Source organism: Mauremys mutica, unplaced genomic scaffold, assembly GCF_020497125.1.
Source record: "Mauremys mutica isolate MM-2020 ecotype Southern unplaced genomic scaffold, ASM2049712v1 Super-Scaffold_100409, whole genome shotgun sequence".
Lineage (NCBI taxonomy): Eukaryota > Metazoa > Chordata > Testudines > Geoemydidae > Mauremys > Mauremys mutica.
Window position 1 is genome coordinate 149,396 of NW_025423334.1, and position 8,566 is coordinate 157,961.

The 8,566-nt window shown below is 40.8% G+C and overlaps 1 long non-coding RNA gene across 1 annotated transcript; it reads right to left on the reverse strand.

Moving 5' to 3' along the window:
• Positions 1-2,007: 2,007 nt before the first annotated feature.
• Positions 2,008-8,192, reverse strand: LOC123361206. The gene is made up of 2 exons (XR_006576124.1): positions 8,094-8,192; positions 2,008-3,615 (listed from the first exon to the last, which is right to left on the reverse strand). It is a non-coding gene; the product is annotated as an uncharacterized LOC123361206 (long non-coding RNA).
• Between the last annotated feature and the right edge of the window lie 374 nt (positions 8,193-8,566).

Here is an 8,566-nt window from a genome sequence, read left to right on the forward strand (position 1 = left end):
GGAGAATTGTGCCGAGTCTCTCTCATGGTGGGAAGACCACCATGTCCTGTCCTCCCTATCTTTCTTTGTACAGGGCTTGAAATCCTGACAGATCTGGCAGCAGTCCCTGATATGAGGCACTTAAGACAACAGGAGTGCAGGACACTCTCAGGCATGGGCTTGCTGCAGGAGGCACAGGGCTTGAGACCCAGGGACCGAGGCATGCCCCGGCACCGGGAGTGGACAAAACTCTGCTAACAGTGCAAGAAGCGCCAACTAACTACATACAACTAATCTACGACAGTCCAAACTGAGAAATTAAAGAACTGGGATAGGGAAACAAGGGAAAAGGAATAAACTAAGACCACCGAGTAAGGCATTGTCTACACTGGCACTTTCGTCGCTAAAACTTTTATCGCTCGGATATGAACAACAAAAGTTTTAGTGGCAAAAAGTGCCGGTGTGGAAGCACTTTGTTGGTGGGAGCCGCACTCCTGGTGACGAAGCTATGGCCCCTCAGAAGTAGTTTTATTTTGTTGCCGGGAGAGCTCTCTCCCGGTGATAGTGGCCATACAGCGCACCATACAATGGGGCGGTTGCAGCAGCACAGCCGCACTGTTGTAGGGTGTGCAGTGTAGACATAGCCTAAGAGTTTGCCAAAGCAAGAGGAGCTGTTCCAACGACTGCCACGAGTGGTAAGAAGGAACTGAGATAGTGCAAAGCCAGCCGGGCCCCTTATAAGCACATGGCACCAAAGGGAGCTAGAGCTGGCCCACTGGATATCACTGAGGGAAAAATTCACTGGTGACTGTGCACGCAGTGCATGTGCATCTAACTTGGAATGGACATGAGCAAGCACTCAAAGAAGAAGAGACCTGAACAACTGAGAGGGAAAGGGATTAGATCAGGGGTCAGCAACCTCTGGCATGCGGCTCGCCAGGGTAAGCACCCTGGCGGGCCGGGCCAGTATGTTTACCTGCTGCGTCGGCAGGTTCGGCGGATCGCAGCTCCCACTGGCCACAGTTCGCTGTCCAAGGCCAATGGGGGCGGGGGGAAGCGGGGCGGGCGAGGGAGCTGCGTGCCAGAGGTTGCTGACCCCTGGATTAGATCCTGGATGTTTAAAACAATTAACACCTGACAAACAAATGGGAGAAAAGCTCCATGAAATTGAATTAAACACCCCTATCCTTTCAAATGAAAGTGAAGAGACCTCCATCTCGCAAAAACTCCTCCAGCAAAAACAAGGAAGAGAACACATGCCACTCCTGATGGGTAAAAAAGCAGAAAAAAAAACATTTAAAAAAACAATAAGGAAAAGGCAGTAAGAGACAAAAGCTTTTTTCTTTTGTAAGAAAAACATACCATCTAAAAGCCTCACTAAGTGACACCTCCAAAAGTGACTAGTGATTTTGGGGGGCCTCAGTTTTTAGGTACCTAAACTGAGATACCTTAAAGTAGCTTGATTTTCAGAAATTACTAAGCATCTAAAAGTTACATCCTTTTAACGCGTTTCAAGTTGTATACCCAAAATCACTTGTCATTGCTTAAAATTTAGACCACTGGTGCTTTCAGAGCTTTAGGTAGAAGCTTTTACTTTTGATTCATGCTAGTTAGTATCTGATGACAATCTCAGAACACTTTACCTATTCCAGCAATAGGCAGAGAAATCCATAAAAATACAGCAAGAATGCACTTTCTTCACTAATCCAGTATACAGCCAAGATGGATTTTTTCACAATCACTGCACATTAGGCTGTAAATTGACAGGATTCCCAAATCTACCAATATTCTGCAGTACTTTGTTCTCTCACACATGCTTATTATTTTTAACTCTTTGACCCAAGATCTAACCTGCATTTAATTTAACTACACTGAACTTCTTTGGCCCACATACTAGTTTTTCAATGTTCCTCTATCACATCATTGCTCATTATTTACTGTTCCTGCCAATTTATTGTTTGCAAACTTAATTTCTTAATTCTACATCACCTGTATTTTAGATTATCTAATTAAAGACACACAAAAATATGTTGTACAATAAACTTTATTAGCTGTTCTCCTCTTTCTGACAAATGGAATGAATAATGTTAGTTCTATATTTTGCAGAAATGTATTTATAATTGCTCAGCTCAGAGGTCTGTATCTCTCCAGTGCAGAGCCACCATGGAAGATATGACACAGATGCAGTCTGAGATGTACATAAAAACTGACTGTTGACTCTGAAATCTCCCATTGGTTAAAACATGCACATCACATGGAAAAGAAAAAAAAACAAAACCAAACATCTGAAATTGTTTGTAGAAAGGAGGAGAACTTGCCCATATTTTTTTCTTGTAGCTAATATCCCCCAGATGTTTTACCCAGCCACCATACCCCATTTCATTTCACATGATTAAGGAAGATAAATTCTAATTTATATTTATTCTCAAAACAAAAACAAAAAAAGAAAAGCTAGGAGTAGGTGGGAAAAGAAAAAAAAATATATTTTATATATATATATATATATATATATGTGTGCGCAACTATGTAAAGAAAATAATTCCCATAGTTACAGAGTTTATAGTTAAAGAAAGTTTTATAACAAAATAGGCAATTATTGTGGGTAAAATATTCATTAAAATCTGACACCTCTAAGGAGACACACAGTTTTAAATTACAAATCTGACTCTCTTCTTATTGCCTTAATGATCATACATCACTGCAAGTGTTTTCTGTATGGCTGCCAATGAAAATTTGCTATTCATTTGTAAAATACAAGCTTCCCTAGCACCTAAACATGTTTTCGACTCAGAAAAGAGTGATGACCATTATCTAAAACAACTTTTGTAAGACACTGTAAATAGTGTTGCATGAGTAAGATTAAAAACATTAAATATCTTTATCCCTAGCAACTGTATATGCAAAAAATGAATAAAAATAGACTATAAGAATATCATTATGAAATTTTGAAAATGAATATCCCTTGTGAATTAATGGAAGTTAATGAAATACATTAATTTGGAAAAAGTTACATTAACTGCCTATAAAGAAAAATATTTGCGGTGACAACAGAAAGTCAACCCACAAACTAAAACTTGAAATTAAATGCCTTGGCCAACCCATGCTATTATAATTAAGTGTGCAAAGTTGCTCACAATTTACATCATTGGGTAAGATGACTTTTCTTTCATATGCTATGAAATTTTAAAAGAATGTACATAAATCTTTTCTGAGAATCTCTGAAACGTACTTTCCCTTAAACATTAAGGAATTTTACCATATAATTCCCCAACCCTACCTTAATAGCTGGTCAGGCCATTCAACCTTCATGTTTGAAAAACGTCAAATGAACACTACCACACAATAATACAAATTATTCAAACTAAGAGAGACACCAAATGTAAGAAAATTTTGGGAACTGCAGAATGTGATGTTTAGTGTGTGACCCACATTGGAAAGAGCTAGAGGCAGGCTCCACTGAAAAGGGTTACAAGTTGTTGATGAGTAGGTAATGTCAGTTAGAAAATGAAAACCAAAAATCTTCCAATTTTCATAATTTTTCCTTTGCTGGTACCCAGATGTAAGGCCCAGACTGTTCTTCTATGATCTGCTTCACCTGGTTGTATATCTCTTCCAGTGTGTCTCCTTGGACAATAGCTGCAAAACATAGTATTACGGTCAGCAAGCGTTTTTTACTAACTTTCACCTTGTGTGCAGAAATTCTCAGCCCCCTTCCCAAGGTGGGGATTTAACCAGATTGGAGAAGGAACAGACAACATTGGGCTTGTGGTTTATTGTGAGCTAAAGGTGCTTGACTGTCTGGGGGTGTAGGGCTTCCCGAAGGAACTGGCCAGTGTACAGTGTATAGAGTCCTGGGGTCAGGAAGGAATTTTCCCACACTGCAGACTGGCATGTGCAGCTGTTTTTTTTTTTTCCCCCATCCTCAGATACCTTCAAGGGTTGTTAGGAGTGATTTGTTATTTCCTGGTTTTCTTTTTTTGTTTTCTTCTAGACCCAACTTTTGTGCAGGTATCCAGGACAGGAGGGTAAAAAAGCAGGGCTAGTTAATAATCCTAATCCAGACAAATAAATCACTGAGACTTGTAGCAAGTGAAATGGTGGTGTGGGCTTCCACGTAATGTAGATTGAGGAACTGGTCATCTGGATCACAAACCAGGACATGAAAAATAGGTCATCTGGTGGATTCTGGTTGCTAGCAGTGTCCATGATTTGGGATGGAAGGAAGGGGCTAACATATGCATTTCTCTAATCCTCTACATCTGATGCTTGCTTTAAAAACAGATAATAAAGTTCCAATCTACACTCAGACCACACAGATTGTATATATTATCACTGAGGCTAGAGAAGCACTATAAATGAACGGAGGTGGGTGTGTTCTGACCCAAATCAGATTAAAGTATGGTCTGCTTTGAATCAGGACTAGGGTTCTTGCAACGCTTTGGATCCAAATGACAGAAATCTTGATTGCAGCTTCATCTTAACTGGGGTCTTCACCTCCAGGCTGAGAACCTACTTAATAGAGTTCAACAGGGAAAAAATGTATAATGCTGCTGCTTGGGCCAGGACACTGTATTCCTGTGTTTGTGTTAATATACACAACACTAGTACTATTACTGAACCCTCATTACATGTTAATAATTGCCTCTTATTCCGCTTCCTAACTCCTAAAACATTTTAAATCTATGACAGCATTTTACTTTACATTCAATGGTAATGAAGCTTCCTTAATGGCTGCTCTAATTCAATTTACCTATCAAACCTCTTAGAAGATTCTTATTCATTTTACAATTAGAAATGTATGCCTTCTTTGTAAGCGCACATACACACATTCTACATCATACCACTACCAAACACAAAAATATATTAATCCTTATTTGTTACTTGGCAAAAAATTTTTTTATCAATAGTCACTATTCAGAGCATCCCCTGTTGATATGATGTTATAGGAACCATAGTGGTTTAAAATTCTGATACTTGGATGATCATGTACACTATACATTGTACATGCTAGGTAGTATAAATTAGATAAAGGTGAAATACAGGAGCCTCTACTAGCTACCGGTATAATTATCAATACAGCAACAGTGCCCAAAAGTACCAATCAGAATCTATTATGTTAAAAAAATGAACAAATGCATAGGAATACCTGTTCCGCCCCCCAAAGAGTGGTATTACACTTTCTTTCTGATGATGTATGTTACATGAGTTCTCAATCTAGGGGTTCAGACATAGTACAGTTATGGAAAAGACTCACTAGATTATGAATCCCTCCCTCAGCCAGTATGGGAAGTTGGATTCTGGATTCTATTTTTAGGTTGTTTAACACCACTTTCTATTATAAAAGATTCTTGGGATTTTTTTTGAGAAATTCTAAAATCTCCACCATTTGCAGCAGGTCTTTGATCTGGCAAGGGGAAAGCCCTCAGGCTAGAGAAGTACCTTTTCTTTGCTCCATGAAATTCCATTCAGGTTTAGCTGAGTGTTTGACCAACATGGCAAACTAATAACTGAACACATACATTCTAAAAAGCCAGGTCCACACCACTGCCAAAGCAGCAGCTCCTACACTCCTGCATCCTGGCACCTGGAACCAGTGTTTCATCCTTCACCTCTGAGGGCAGCACATGGGGGCAGGGCAGCAGCAAGAGTTCACCTAAATCCCAGGAGGAAGGTGGGAAACACAGACTGGGCCTCCCTCATAAACCTCCAGCATCTCATCTACTGACCAGCAGTTATTGAATTTAAACATTTTAAAATCTGCAAGATTGGATAACTTGCTCCCATGAATATTAAAAGAATTGACAGAGGAATTATCTGAATGATTAATGTTGATTTTTAACAAATCTTGGAACAATGGGAAGATACAAAGGACCGGAAAAAAGCTCTAATGTTCTGCAGCCCCTAGCTGTGAGCTGAAATTGGGGGGTCTTGTGCCTTATGTGTGAGGCAGGCTCTGGGTGGGTCCTACCCCTCTGCATGGGAGCCAGGATCGGCGGAAGGGTGGGAACTGAACTATGGTCTCCCACTTCCCAGGCAAGTGTGCTAACCACTAGGCTAAAAATTATAAGATGGATTGTGGTGGCAGCAGCACCACCACCACGTCCATCTCCTTCTCCATTTTAAATGGGATCCAGTCCAGTAGGTGGCCTCTGAGCACGCCTACTGGATTAGGCCCTGCATGTGATACAGGTGGCTGGATGCCTAACTTTCCCTGGTTTCTGAATCATTCTGGGGCTTTGGCAGGAGACAGGTGTCTGTGCAGAGGGAGGCAGCAGTGTATACGCTCAGAGACAGAAAAATAGTCGCTTAGAGGAACTTTTACCTTGAAAATGTAGGTGCCAAGTGAGTTTAGGAGCCTACTGAGTCCAGCAAAGAAGTTTTGTGGATTGCAGTGGAGCCAAAACTGGGACGTAGGCACCTAAGTATCTTTATGGATCTGGACCTAAATGACTTGCCCAAGATCACATAAGAATTCTGTGGTAGAGCAAGGACTTGAACTGTCTCCCAAGTCCCAGATCCTAACCCCTGGACCATCCTTCCTCTCATGGCCAAATCTCTCCCTTCAAAATATGTCCCCACTGTCTCCATGCTAGTCCCTGGACTGTTCCTGCATCTTCTCCACAGCTCCTCAACATGTTGGTCCTTTGCTGATGCTTGCCTCTCTATAGGGAGGATTGTTGAGAAGAGGCAATCAGGCTGTGCTGGTCAGGTAGACAGGAGACAAGGCAGAGGCAGTGAAAAGCCCAACATGAAGCCAGTGTATTTTGTGGCCAGGGCAATCATTGCCAAAGAGCACCAGGTGTTGAAGGAGAAGAGCTGGGCTATTGCAGATGGGAGTGCTGAGAAATTATTTTTTTTAAAACCAAGGAAATTAAATGTTCCAGAACTTTAAGTCCAGTGCTACCTTGTGCCCTTTTAGAATGTGGAGAGTGGCTAAACATATACCTCTGAAAACTAGGAAAACAGAGTTAAGATACATGCCAACTTAACCTCTTTGAGTGACGGCCTAGCTCAGCTATAACACACATGCTAGAATTCTGTGTAGGGTGCATGATCACTGTAGGGCAGTGTCTAACACTTTCTCTTTACTGACACAAAACTTTTGACTTACGTTTATGTAAGCTGTACTGAACAGAAGCTACCTACTCTTGACTTAGGCTCAAACAGCGCCTACTCCATAGAAACAACCCTCACTTGCTAAATTTTACAACCCCTTAATTCCCTTTTACCTAGCCCCCTTCATCCTTATACATAGGATTCCATTTAACACTACATTTTCATTAAATCCACAGACCACCCTCATATCCCACCTCACTGCTGATAATCCCTATAGCAAGAAGACCCCTGTGCACTGCTACTGACACAATCTAGAGAACTAGGCACTGAAATGAGGCATAATGGATCCCTCAAGGTACACATGCACACTTTTTTTTGATCACACACAGGGGAGAGGAGAAGGGCAAGGCTGCCCCAGACCACCTCATGTCACAATCACAGCTCTGCCAAGCTGTTCCAGCTAATCCCTCTACCATTCTATACAGCTAAATCTATCATTGAACATAGCTGGACTGAATGCAGATAATCTCCAATGGCTATTGCCAGCTCCATGGGGGCAGAGTTAGGGCTGTCTTAGTGTGTACCTTAACTCTGTATTTCCTTATTCTCAGAAGTTTAAGTTTGCATTACTGTAACTCTTAATTTCCTGGTTTTCAGAGGTTTAGCCACCCTTCACATTCTGGAAGGGCATGAGACACCAGTTGGTGACCTTTATGTTAAAAGTTTCCAGGCTTTTAATATATAAATAAGACTAACGTTTCTAGTTTCAACAGCTAAGAAAAAAGCGAAAAGTTCTCATGCTCTAAAGTATGAGCTGGCATCAGATGCAGTAAAGAAGAAATTTTGTCTCAAAGTTAAACAATGAATTGATACAAATATTTAATAAACAGTTGCAGTGCATTATGATAGTTTAACATGTTCTAAAGCATTCATCATAGGCCAATACTGGAGACAAGATATATAACTGAAGTATATGGGCTTAGGCAGGTGTGACAATTCTTATGCTCCAGACAACACAATTCCACTCTTTGAAGGGAACTGTAATAAGGGATACAAACCTGTGAAATGTTCAGTAAATTCTTGCTCCAGTTTCATGGCTCTCTCAAAGGTCTTCCTGGCTTGCTCCTCTGTTAAACGTTTGTTCATTTCCCTGAGATGAAATACATTACAAAATAATAAGCAGTTACCAAATACTTCTGATTCTTTTGAAATAAGGTTATTAAACTGCCCTCTGAATACAAACCCTAGAAAAAAAACTAGCCCCATCCTGTTCTTGAATCTGTGATTTATTAAACTCTTGAAGGGAGACTTAATATAAAGGGCGACAGTGGGAGTGCTATAGACTGGCTTTCCATTTCTTGGAATCTGGCAAAGACCCTTAGGTTAACACTGAAAGCCACTAAGCAACCTCAATATAAAATTAGAAGTTACCTGCCTGTAACTGGAAGTTCTTCGAGATGCATGGCCCTTGGCTGTATTCCACATGTGAGTAAAACATTCACACCATGCATCTTGAGTCTGGAAAGCAATG